This window comes from Xenia sp. Carnegie-2017, unplaced genomic scaffold, assembly GCF_021976095.1.
Source record: "Xenia sp. Carnegie-2017 unplaced genomic scaffold, XeniaSp_v1 HiC_scaffold_6, whole genome shotgun sequence".
Taxonomy (NCBI): domain Eukaryota; kingdom Metazoa; phylum Cnidaria; class Anthozoa; order Malacalcyonacea; family Xeniidae; genus Xenia; species Xenia sp. Carnegie-2017.
The window spans coordinates 6,350,405-6,364,723 of NW_025813526.1; the positions used below are offsets into that span (position 1 = coordinate 6,350,405).

Sequence of the window (14,319 nt, forward strand, 5' to 3'; positions counted from 1 at the left end):
TTTACTAAATCAAAGTAGGTAAAATTAAATTTCTTCCCATTTATTTTTAAGTCTTTTTGTTTATGCCCTGATTATTAAAAAATCTTGAAATTAAATTGTGATGTTGTGCTTTTGAACCCCTCGTTATTATTGGTGTTTTAAAGGAGTACCCCACCATCTATATTTAGAGTATCACCATCATCCATTATATCATCTGTATCTACACGTCCTCGTTTTCAGCTCGTCTTAAATCACTCGCTTTATTCAAAAATTAATTAAATTTCCTTTTCTTTTACTTTTCTTTCTTTTTTAATATATTATATGCTTTTATTACTTCATGTCTTTTTGTATTATTAGTTATCCCATTAATTAAATCATCTTCCTCACGTCTTCTCTTCAATTCTGCTAATAATTTATTTATTTGACTTGTGTCAACAAGACCAAATTTCTCAACACTATCATTTACCATTATTTTTAATTATGTTATAAGCATCTTCTAATAAGTACCCTGTTTGAACATCTTCACATAATAAATGTTTTATATCGTCACTATGTTTTTGTTTTAAACTTCTTAATAACATTTTCTTATGAAATGGATTTATTTCTTCATGCAAAATTATTTTATCATTTAAAATATTTTTAAAATAAAAATCAAATTTTAAATATATTCTTATTTTTAATTAATTTTATTCTATTTTCTACTCTAGAATTAATAAATAATTTCAAACTTGGAATAATGTTATTTTTTTCACTTTTTTTCTTTTGTTTTGAAAATTCGACTAATTTGACAATTGCTTTTAAAACCTCTTCATTTAAAATATTTTCTTCATCATCATCATCTTCATCATCATTATCATCGTTATCATCAACAAATTCATATTCATCATCATCATCATCAGAATCAAATTTTTCTTCATCAAATTTATTTTTTTCTTTAATTAAATTCTCTTCGTCTTTAACAATTTTTCCGCATTTTCTTTATTATCTTCATTTTCCATATCATATTTTCCCCATTCATTTACATTTTCTTTATCATCCATTATAAATAAGTAGGGTTTATTACTGGATCAACGTGTATAATTTGTTTTTTTAATGGAAAATCAATATCAATTACTTTTAAAGTTTTTCTTTTAAATTTTTTCTTTCTCTTTAATTTATATAATTTTTTGTTCTTCTCATGTTGAATACACAACAATAATAACAAAATTAAAATCGATATTCAAAATATATAGGATTTTATATCCATAATTCATTTGATTTCTAAATTCTCCAAAAAATATCATCGTATGTGCTTCAGTTAATGCTTTTTTTAAATTAATATCAAATCCGAAATCCCCTGTATTCTGACCCGATAAAACTTCGGTGAAACTATCTTGATTAGGAGATAAATCAAACCCGATAATTCCACATTCAGACTTAAATCGTGCGTAATCAAAATTCATTTTTTTCATTTTTTTTATTTAAAATTTTCTTTAAATTCCAATATGCTTCTTTTCGACCGTAATACTCATGTGTTACTGCACGGTTAGTACGTGCACAACAATAACGGAAATTCAATAAATTATATAAGTGACAATTGAGTTGATGTGATCCATTAAATCTTGTTGTTTTTTGAAAAACTATAAAAACTCTTGATGGTAAACCACCAGTGAATACATCATAACAGTTGATTGCTTGCGATCCAATAGGAAGAGTTTTTGTAACAACTCTCATATTATTTACAAAATAATGACACTCTTCATTTTTTTGTATCAGTTTATTATTTATGGCTCTACTCAATTGTTCATTTGGTTTAAACATTCTAGTATTTATCTTAAAATCTTTAAGATGAATATCATAATTTTGGGGATTATCACCAGCTAATCCCATCAAATAATTTGTTTTATCTGCTCTTGCAAATTGAAATTTCAAATCACTAGCTGATGTAATCCATGTTGTTTTACCATATCCATTTATCAAAGTCATATCAAGTTGGTCTATAATTTTGCAAGTCTTATTATTTATAAGCTTTACTCGTGCATTTTTCCCATTTAAATCAGCTCGATCATTATTACCCGTATTACTTGCAATTTTATCTACTACATCCATTTTTCCACTCCCATCCAATATATCTAGATTTACAGCGCCTAAATCACCACGTGATCCATATGGTGTATATAAAATATTTTTTAAATACGAAATTCTATTATACTGATTAGTAATGTTATTTACTAAAACATCATTAATATATAAATTTATATTACACCACATATTAGTTAGAGGTCTTGGATAAACGCATATGTTTAAATCATTAAATAAAGTACCACCAGCCATTAATTTTATTCTACCACTCATATCAAAGTCATCAGTTCTCACAAACCATATTCGGATTTTGACATTATACATTCGAATTTTTTGCATAAGGTTCGTCAGGTTCGGGATTTAAATAAATAGGTCTAAATTCTAAAATGTGTGATTTCGAGGAACTGGTTGAAATAAATTTAAATTACTGCTTACAACATGATCATTTTATCAATTTCATTTTCACTAACGCTTGCCATTTTTTATTATTTTGTTAGTTAGAAGTTCACACTACCAACAAAAGATATAAAATGAAATGATAATTTTTTTAATAGCTTATAAATATATATTATTTACAAGAAATTTAATTTATTTCTGCAAAAAATTCAATAAATCATCATCAATTCTCTTTCTTTTTCTCTTTGGAAAATCTTTTTTATTTTCCTTTTCTTTCTCTTTTACAGTATATTCTGATAATTGTTTTTTTAATAAATTATTAAGTGCCACATCAGTTAAACCCGTAGGTGGACAAATTCCTTTTTTTCAGTGATAGAACTAGATTTATATTTTATATAATTAAAATGTGGACTACAATATTTCATTCCATTACCCTCTAATACATTTTCATAATATTTATACAAATCATTTTTTTTCTTCATTCATTTTTTCTTCAAATTTTAAGTCCAGAAATATATCTAGTTCTTCGTTGGTGATATAGTTATTATCTGAATCATCATACTCCAATTCAAATAATATATATTTTGAAAATAGAATCGAAGGAGCTTTTTCATATTCCATTATTTCAATTGATTGCAAATTAAACTTAGCAACAGCATCTAATTTGGCTAATCCTCCATTTAAATATAAAAAAATTTTTATGCATTAATAAAAAATTTAATATTATTCGGTTCGTTATTAATATTTTTATACTATCTGGTATACAATTTTTCACATTAGTTAAATCACCAAGATCTGGTATTTTTGTACATTTCACTTGTATTAGTAAAAAAATCATATGGAATAACTGAATAGATATTTAATTTAAATCCTCCTTTTTTGAAATTTTTTGGTTTTAAACTCTTTATTCGATATAAAATTTTATTATTTTTACTAATTCCTGATAAATTAAATGGATATAATATATCTATATCTGGCCAAAAAAAATTTCGAGATAAAGCATGATTATGATTAGGTATTTTAATAGGTCGTAACTTAATTTCCATTTTTTTCAATCAATTTGGCATTCCAACGTTATATTTCCAGAATCAAACGGTATATAGTTGCCCTGATGATCCAACACTTTTATAGTTAAATCTTTAATAAATGAAGAAATTAATTGTTTTTTTATAATTGGAGGGTTGTACACAAACAAGTCGTCTCCACTTTCATCTGCATAATGTAAAGGGACAATACATAACAATTCACTTCTTGAATCACCAACAATTTCACTATCAATTTTATCACAATATATAAACATTTTATTTAACCCAATTGTCTCATCAGGAAGATATGGACAATGAAATATTTTAATTTTTTAAAATTTACGTTCGCTAGAATCAAATCCAGAATCAAATGTATATTTTATTTCTTCTTTATCCAACCCCAACATAAAACTTAATTTTTTGAAAAGTCAATTTAAATTCCAAGGTATTATTTCCTGTAGCATAATCAATATATTCTATTTTGTTCATTACGGGTTGTGTCCAAATATAATTTTAAAATCATATTTTTACCATTTTGATATAAGATTCTTTTCCTGACCATAGTAACAAGTATATTCATTTGTTAAAATTATATTATTTTTTCCATTTTATTATTAAAAAAAACATTAAAATCGTTTAAATAATCATTTAAAAGCGCTAAAATTTTTTTATTGTTATATATTCCAGATGGTATTTTAATTCTTGGTAAATTAAACTTCAAAATTGGATATAAACTTTTATCTATATTTTTAGTGGTATCATCCGTTTGAATAAAGTATTTTGAAAATTTTAATTCCAAATCACACCAGCATTCATCTTCATTAATATTTTTGCTGTTTTGGATAAAAACATTTAACACAGATATGTATTTTTATTATTTATTGCATCAATTTGACCTGGTAATGTTGTGGTAAAATGATTAATATAATTTTTTCACCATTTTATTATTAACATTACTAATCAATGTAATATTTTTCATTTTTTAAACCTTTTTTAATTCTTCACGATAAAACTTCCCTTCAATTTCCTCACCGCTGTTATCACAAAGCTTATTAGTAACAGGATCCAACAACAAAACTTTATTTATATAAAAATCTCATTAACCCACTGTCTTAAACTTTCCTTTTCAAAATATTATTTTTAATTCTTGAAATTTGCACTTTATCATTTTTTTAATATATTTAAATTTTTATCCCTTTTTTTGTTTAAAATATTAGACAGTCTTTTGATGTAATTTATTTTTTTCCACCTAAATAGACATCATATGGTGAAAGATTATCGGAAAGTAATCCGCGATGAGGAGATTCGTTATATCTTTCAACAATTAAATGTAAGTATTTTTTATAATTAAAATTTTTTTTTTCGCTTCTCGTTTGCAACAAGTCAATAGTTCTTCTAATCATCTGTTTTATTGTTCGTATAAATCTTTCAGCATGAGTAGCTTTAATTTCACGATTATAGGTATTATAAATTGTAAAATTATATTTTTTTGATAATTCTTTTCGAATCCCTTGAAATTCACTTCCCTCGTCCGATACTATTTTTTTAGGAAATTCATTTTCTTTCAATAAAATATCTTCAAATTTTTTCATAACATTTTTACTAGATTTATTTTGTAATAAACGAACAAATGCATATCTTGAATAAACATCGACTACACATAACAAATATCGCAAATTATCATTATATCTTGCCAAATCTTTCATTTCAGCTAAATCAATACTCCACAAATCATTTTTTTCCATATATTTATATTTAATCGATTATATTTTTTCTTTTTCTTTTGATACAAATTATATATATTTTGTTCATTATCTTCTAAATGTTCACCTTTTAATAATCTTGCGGCTTTTTTTATAAAATCGTCATTAATTAAATTAGTCTTCTTCTTCGTTCTCCTCATCATCATTTACAATCGTTGGAAGAGGATGGTGATAATCAAGCACTGAAAGAAAAATGTCATTATATATTCTTTCGATTTCATCATTTCCATATTTTTTATAAATTTCTACAAAATCATATTTCTTTCCCATTTTTTCCTCTAAAATTTCATTCATAATTTCGCTATGATAAACAACGCAATCATATATTGAAATATCCAATTTATTAGAAAACTCTTTCAACATATAAATAGCTTTAATATCATTATCAATTTCAATGTCATTACCATTTTCAATATCATTTCCATTTTCATTCATTTTTCTTTTTTTTCTTGGTACGGATTTCGTCTTTTCTTTTTTACTTTTTTTTTCTTTAACTTCCTTTACTTTGGTTGCTTTTTTCTTCTCTTCTTCACTTTTTAATAAATCACGACAAGATGCAACAAATTCTCGCAATTTTTGTGATATAGATTTTAAGTCGTCATCTTTTCGGAAATACACTTTGTAAAATTCATCCGTCCAATCAATCATCGAAATATCATTTAGATCGCTTGGTTTGAAACATTCATCCCACTCATCATTATCATCATCAAGACAAATAGTTACACTTTCATCAACAGTACGAGATGATTTTTGTGTTTTTAAAATAAGTTTTCCTGATTCACGTTCCAAAATAATACGTTTTTCGTTAGATGAAAACAAAACTTCATACAAATCTTCACCTTCATCTTTATTAGCAATTTTATTCAACACGTTTGCTAATTTTTCACATGCTTGCAAATTCATTTGCAATTCGTCTTTACAACACAACCCATCATTGTACGGAGAGTAAACAGATTTTGAAAAAAAACATAACTTACTAAAACGATTAAAACTGCATACTTTATTTCCAAGGATTGCTTTTCCATTAGTATAACTTTGTAAAACTGTTACCAAATCTCTAAAAGTTTTTTTATAAATGGTAAACTCTTGAGCCATTTGTTTTATCTTTTCCTTAAAAAACTTATATCGATGTGTTGTTTGAAAGTATATGAAATCAAATGATACAAAACATGAAAAATAAGATGAATATATACCCTACAAAAATCGACAATTTTTATTTTTACAAAAATCAACAAATTTTTTACAAAATTATCAACAAATGTTTTTCATTAATCCCATTCCATTTTGTTATATTAATATATGGTCCCTTAAAAAATATAATTCTTTACCAATATTTTTTCTATATATTTTGTTCATTTATATAAATATTATTATAGTCTCTGAGATATGATTTATATTTTAAAATAAAATTATAAATTTTTTTTTGATCAGTAATTTTCAACTCGTTATTCTTTGATAAAAAGTCAACAATATAATTTTTAGAAAAAATTTTTTTAAAAAATTTTTCGTCGAATTGAAACAAATAAATTCCATTAAAATAACAATGAATTAAATTATTCCCATTCATCATCACCACCAATACAGATAGTTCCTTCTTCTAACAAATACGTATTTTTCATAAATTCCTGTATCTCCAGAATTTTCTTTTCTTGGTATTTTATCTTTTTCATAAATCCCTCTTCAATAATATAACAGTGATAACAAATATACCACGAAAAAATTAATGAAAAAAATAATAATGTCACAAGAAACGTTATAATCATTTCATCTACGAGGACTTCCATCAAATAAAATCTTTAATTCCTTGATGTTTTCTTCCAACATGGATATAATGAAGTAAAGTCAATATATTTAACCTTTTCATTTTCCTTCACTTCAGCCATTTCTCCATTCTAATTGCTCTTATTGCTCTTTATATAAACACACAAACAAAAAAAATAATAAAAATAATAAAAAAGGGTAAACAAAAAAAATTAAAAATAACATCAACAGCATCATCATCATCATCATGTACGTTCAAGTACGTTCATCAAATAAAGTCTTTAATTCCATGATATTTTCTTCCAAAATCTTTAACCTGATATTAAAAAATTCTACTTTCATAGAATGTATTTCGTTCAGTTTTAAAAAAATACAACCAGTTATAAGTAAAAGACAAATGTAGGAATCATCCATTTTTCTTATTGTTCTTAATGTTCTTACTGTTCTTTATATAAACAGCCAAACAAAAATTAAAATAATAAAAATAATACATAATATAAACAATAAACAATTATAAATAACATCACTATCATCATCATGATTATTTTCCATTTTCATACAATAATTTTTTTCTTTCTTCTTCTATCAATTTCTCTAACTCTATAATTTTATTTTCTTTTTCTTTTATAATAATATCTTGCTCTTTTATGATAATATCTTGCTCTTTAATCTTGTGGTTAAGAGTTTCAATCTCTACATTCAATTTTTCAACATCTAATTTTAAAGCAGTCACTTCTTGAGATTTTGTATACCAAAAATAAAATATAATCCCCATAAAATTGTTGTTTATTCACATTCATCATCAATTTCAAATAAAAAATTATAATAAAATTTTCTTCTTAATACAGTTATAAGTATATATATGTATTAATCAACTACTAGGACATCGTCTTTGTCTTCAAGTTTTTTTAGCAATTTTTATTTATATCAATCAATTCATTTTTTTTCACATAAAGATTTAATTACTATTTTCATTTCTTCAATAGTTAGAAATAATGTTTCTTGTCTTTCCACAAAATCTTTATTCTTTTCTTCAGCAATTCGAAGTCTTTCTTCTAAATCCTTTATCTTTTGTTCTGCAATATTTTTTTCCAACACGTAATTTGTGATTTGAACTTGATTACTATAATTTTCGAGCGATATTTCAGCTATAATTTTTTTATCTTTTTCTCTTTCTTTAACAGCTTCAAAATATTCGTCAAAAAAGTATTGATTAGTCTCACGAGATAAATCAAAATATCTATTCATATACCGCACAAAACTCTCACCATTATCCATATTTAAAATAGTTTTATCTTCTCTAATAATTCCTTCACTGTATTTAAACCATGTCTTTTTTGTTTACAAATCCAAGCATTCTCTTTATATACACCACTATCGTCTATAGATTGCATACATATTTTAAAATAATCATATTTTTCATCATTTTTATGGTAAATTCTATAAAAATATTCGTTGGTTAAAACACTGTCTACAAGTACAAAGTTCTCATCCATTTTTGTTCATGTCTTCATTTGTTCGTTGATCTTTATACGTGGAATCAGAAAAACCAAAAGGTAGATAAATTTCATTTTTTTCGTTTTTCTTGAGTGTATTCACATACATTTGAGAATAACTTCCGATAATATTAGAGAATTTTAAATCCTCTCCATGCCATTTTTAAATCATTATATAAATCAGAAGAAACTAACAAATCGTTTAACAAATCGATATAACCATGAATTAATGAACATAAAGTAACTTCATTTTCTAACACCACTTTTTTAAAATTTTTCTCTCTCTTTCTTCTTCCTCGTAAGCTTTATTTATTCTTTCCAAAGTTTCAGGAGGTATAGATGCCATTGATATCTTTATATACAATATACAAACCAAAACTTCATACAACGATACTATTGATATGATTGAATAGTAAATTTCACAACAAATGTTTATAACAGCAACCAACCAAATAAATAAATACTTCGTTATCTACGTTTTTCTTTAAAAACAAATCGTGTTCATTTTCTTCATATTTATTCAAGTCAAAAACCAGCTCTTCGTTTTTTCTTCATTATACCATGGTGTATTTCTTAAATCATTGTACAATTGTTCATTCTTCAAAATATATGTAATAATTCGAATATAATCATGAATAGAAGAAACCAATTTCTCATTACAAACAAGCATATCTTTTAGAAAATCTTTCTTTTTTTTCAGGTATTTTTTCCCATTCAGAAAGATATGTTTGTGCTCTTTTTAAATTTTGTTCCATATTATATCAATAGAGTTAAGAGAACACACTTAAAATAAAATGGGTAAAAATGAAATAGGTAAAATTTATGAATTTTTAACTGAATTTAACTGTAGTAAATGTATATATATATACTTTTTACCAAATAATTATAAATATATAAGTGAATTATCTTTTAATGAATTTATTATTAACCATATAAATCATATTGAATACGAAAAAAATAAATAAAAAAATTCAAAAAGAATTTAAAAATGGAAAAAGAAAAAACACTTTATATTATTACAAAACTATATAAAGTCTGTAGTGTAAAATTTTAAAATCAAAATAGATATGGCATATGAACACATCTATAAACTATACAACAAATTACATTATAAATATTGTTTTTCTTGTTCATCGTGTCAAATCATAAAATTAAGTTAATTTATTTGGTCATACACCATTATCAAATGAAGATGCTATCAAGTATCATGCAGAATTTTGTTGTAAAGAAAATGAAGAATTAAAGAAAAAAGTTGAAGAAGAAATTAAATATATCGAAGAAGAAAAAGAAAAAAGGAAAAAAAATAAAAGAATTTGGAAGAAAGAACTTAAAGAAATAAAAATAAAAAAATCCCTATTTAAAACCTCATGTAAATTTTTTTAAAAGAAAAAGAAAGAAGGAAAAAAATAAAAAAACATACAAGAAAGAAATAGAAATTAAAAAAAACATGATAGTTTATTGTAACCCATTAAATTGTAAACTTTATTCATTTTCATACTAACGTTTAGTGGAGAATAGCTGATTTATTATGGAAAAAATGGATGAAAATAAAAATAATATTGCAAATGAAAGATATAGAAAATTATTTTACAAATATTGTTTTTATTGTAAAGAATGTCAAAGATATCAAATGGAGGCTTTATATAGTGCTTCATTACCAAAAAATCCAACACATTGTGTTTTTCATCATTTGTATGTTTGCTGTAAAGAAAAAGAAGAAATAAAAAAAATTGAGGAAGAAATTAGTTTTATTGAAGAAGAAAGGAAAGAAAAAACTTAAATGTCATATAAAACATACCATACAAGCAAAATCAATACAGAATACAGAAAATTGTTTTATAAATATTGTTATTATTGCAAAATATGTTTTGATTACGAAATTTATTTGAGTTTGAAAATTTACCAACACCAACTGGAGCAGAAAGTATTGATTATCATGCAAACGTTTGCTGTAAAGACAAAAAGGAATTAAAAAGAAAAATTGAAGAAGAAATTCAATCGATAAAAGAAGAAGAAAAAAAAAAGAGGGAAAATAAAAGATATATTAAGAAAGAACTTAAAGAAATAAAAAGAAAAAAAAACACATTATTCTATTTTTCTTTTTTGTAAGAAATTTGAATTTTTGAATGGAGGATAAAAGTGGTAATTTTCTTGAAAATAAAAGTGATAATTTTCTTGAAAATGAAAGATATAAAAAATTATTTTATAAATATTGTTTTTATTGTAAAAAATGTCAAAGACATCTAAAGGTTTTAAATAACACATCATTACCAGTATACCCATCAGATTGTATTTTTTATCATACATATACTTGCTGTAAAGAAAAGAAAGAATTACAAAAAAATTGAAAAGAAGTTAATTTCATTCATAAAGAAAGAAATTATACAAAGGTAAGATATGTTATTAAAAAACTCAAATGAGAATATATTCATTTTTAATCCAACTTTTGTTGTATTATAGAAAGAAAATACAAAAAAATGAATGAAGCTAAGGATATAAAAACAAGACTACAAGAAATATCTTTATTTATAAAAACAACAAACATGTTAGTGCAAAAAGAAATTAAAGAAATAAAAGATATGATTACAAAAAATGAGGAAGAAAATGTTTTATTACATTTGAAATTACTTGATAAAATTAATGTGATAGAAAAAAATAAAAATGTTGATAAAATTAATGTGTTAGAAAAAAATAACAATGTTGATGAAAATAATAAAACTGAAAAATCAACATTTGTTACACCTACTGGATTATTTGGAAAATCTACTGCTAAAAATCATTTGATTTACTTAGTAAGGAGGAAAATCCATTAGCATTTGATGCATCTTTTCAATCAAGATTTGGTGGTGTACCCATGGGTTCATTTATTAAAAGAGGAAAACCTGTCATTTGGTGAATCTAGTGGTTTATTTTAAAAACTTTTTTAATATAACATTTTAAATTGTAAAACATGTAATAAATTGTTTTTCTTGATTAAAATTGTTTTGCAATTTTTACATTTTTTTCATTTTTTACATTTTAAATTTATTTTTTCAATTTTTTCAATTTTTACAATAAATTTCATTTTTTACAATTTTCTCTATATTTATACTTTTTTATATATCTACTTGTATCATAAATATTCAGTCACTCGAAGAGAGAAGATGTCTTTCAAAAGTAGAATTAATTCAATTATTCAAGAGCTGAAATTTTTGGAAATATGATGGTCAAAACATCTTTTTAATAAGTCTTCTCCATATTGGATTTCTTTTCTGTCTTCATAAAGCAACAACGTCTTTGGTTCAACCTGTTAATATTGGTGTTTGTGATTAATTTTATCTCAAGTTTTTGGTAAGCATATTTTAATTTTTAATATTTATTAACATTATGACACTTACTTGTTTATCATCATTTTTAGAAAAATTTAATTTGGGATGAAGAATTTGGTGAAAAGGTTGATTCCTTTTATCGTTTCTTTAATGTGGATGAAGCATTGAAGCGTGACAATTTGTATCATCAATAAATTTGGACTTTGGACTTTCCATATTAATCATTTTAAAAATTGGACTTTGGACTTTCATCAATGTAATTATTTTATATTTATATTATATTTGAAATATATCTTTTTATAAAATCTTCTTGTTTATGTATTTTATATTACTCTTATCCACTATTCTAATATATATATGTATATTATCACAGGCTCACCCTTCTCTATTTTTATGTTTACTACCGCTGACTGCCTCAAAAACGATCCCCCCGGTTTTTTTTATTATAAGATGTATTATGACTATTTTTAGACATAATACATTTTATAATAAAAAAACTTGAGCCTGCGATGATATATATATATATATTAGTTAACTACTATTTTGAAGCTGATAAAATATACATATACAATGACAATATATACGTATGTTTTCATTTAGTTAGACTCACCATCTGAGTCAGACAAAAATCTTCCTGAACTAATTGCATATGCTATTAATCCAATGAGGAGTAAACCGGCACCTGTCGAGGAAAAAGACGACAAGAAATGCGATGACAAAAAAGGAGATGAAAAGATGGAATAGTAAGTTTTATCTTTTGGAAAAGATCCACAAAGCTCGACGTCATTAGTTGATGGTTGAAGAAAAAAGTAAAAATAGATTCATTTGTTGAATATTTTTTGAAAAATTCCGAACACATGTTTTTCTTTCTCTTATTACGGTAGTTTAATTCTTATTATAAATTTCCTTTAGAACTGGCGATCGTCGTTAATAAAACAAGAGTACGTAAAGACTGTTACCACATTTATAAAGTTTTATTTTGTTCTTCGTTATATAATCTAGATTTGATCTCTAAACAGTATTAAACCGAACACTTTATGATTGTGTCTGTGTACATAATCTTTTGCCATGAACAAACTTGAATCTTGGCATCTATGCTACAGTTTGTGAATGTATTTTACTTGCCTTTATAAGGCAACAACATTACACACTGACTTTAACACAGCATTTTGAATAGAATAGTTTTAATCGTACTTTTACTTTTATTATTTTAACTATCATGGTTAAACCATTTAAACTTTTATTTACATAGAATTTAAGTGTAGAAATTAGATAGAAAAATCAAGCAATGTCAAGGAGTGGGATGGCAAACTCTTTAAATTACTTCTTTACGATTGAATGATTTCATATGCACTAGTGTAAGGGATGTTTACGAACAAAACAATTTCGTGATCATTATTATTTTGCTTCTTTATTTTCGTGTCTACGGTAGATGTGAGATTTTACCTACCCCCAAAGACAAGCTAACATTGAGTGGCTTTGTTTCAGCAAGCTTGGGCGGTAATAGAAATTTTTTAATTTAAAAATTTCTAGGAAGACAGCAAACTGCAATGGAGTATCTGCCGGTTGCCAGTCTCCCTTAAATTTGCGCGGTTTTTGCAATGCATTTTGGGATCGCCAGGGGGCAAACATTGTGTATCTTTATAAAAATACACAATGTTTGCCTATTGGTGTTGGTTTTGGTTGCCAGTATGCTGGAAGTGAAGTCACTGAAGTTCTTTCACCTGACAAAAACTGTGAAACCCGGCGAAACCCAGCGACTGTGTTTGTCCCTTTGTGTGAGTAAAACACTGCCAATGACAATGTGAAACTTGCTATCATCGTTGTCATGGACAATAGTTCCAGATAAATTCCTTACTTGACCATTTTGGTGTAATTTATAATCATCAAATGTTCTCCAAGATGCCAACATTTCTTTGTCATATTCTGCTTTACTAACTATTAAATGATTGAAAATGTCCAACAGTCCAAATGTTGGTAAAGCTGACAGGTCATTTGATGTATGGGTCATTTTAAATGGATCTTGTAGGCGCTTTCCAGCAGGAAGTGTCAATCGTTCTTGAAGACAATGCTCCAAGGAATCCTTTGAAAAATCAGGATCAATTGGTAGTTTTGCCTCCTCAGTGGCTTCTGCTAACTTTATAAGATCGGATTTTAAATAGTTTGTAGTTGGTACACCACGGTCACTGATATACTCTTTCAAATCTTTAACTTTCCAGTCTTTGAAATTATTTCTCTGGTGAAATTGCTCATCCCTGACAACTGTACTAGTGTCAACATTCTTCGCAATGTTTTCATTTGCAAGCTTTTCTTGTTTGGTTTCAGAAAATATGGTTTTATGTTTAGATAGACAAGATGTGTTTTTGGGTTTGGATTTGCGGGATATTGTTTTAGGTTTTGATGGACAAGGTACGGTTCTAGTTTTAAGTGGAGATGATTGGTCATTAGAAAGAGATGGTTCTTCCTTAAGTTCAAGATCAACCAACACAGGTGATTGGTATTCATTGGCAGGTATTGGGGCAAGACAACA

At 25.3% G+C, this 14,319-nt stretch overlaps 1 long non-coding RNA gene across 1 annotated transcript; it reads left to right on the forward strand.

Moving 5' to 3' along the window:
• Positions 1-12,428: 12,428 nt before the first annotated feature.
• Positions 12,429-12,982, forward strand: LOC124457856. The gene is made up of 2 exons (XR_006952840.1): positions 12,429-12,532; positions 12,702-12,982. It is a non-coding gene; the product is annotated as an uncharacterized LOC124457856 (long non-coding RNA).
• The last annotated feature ends 1,337 nt before the right edge of the window (positions 12,983-14,319 follow it).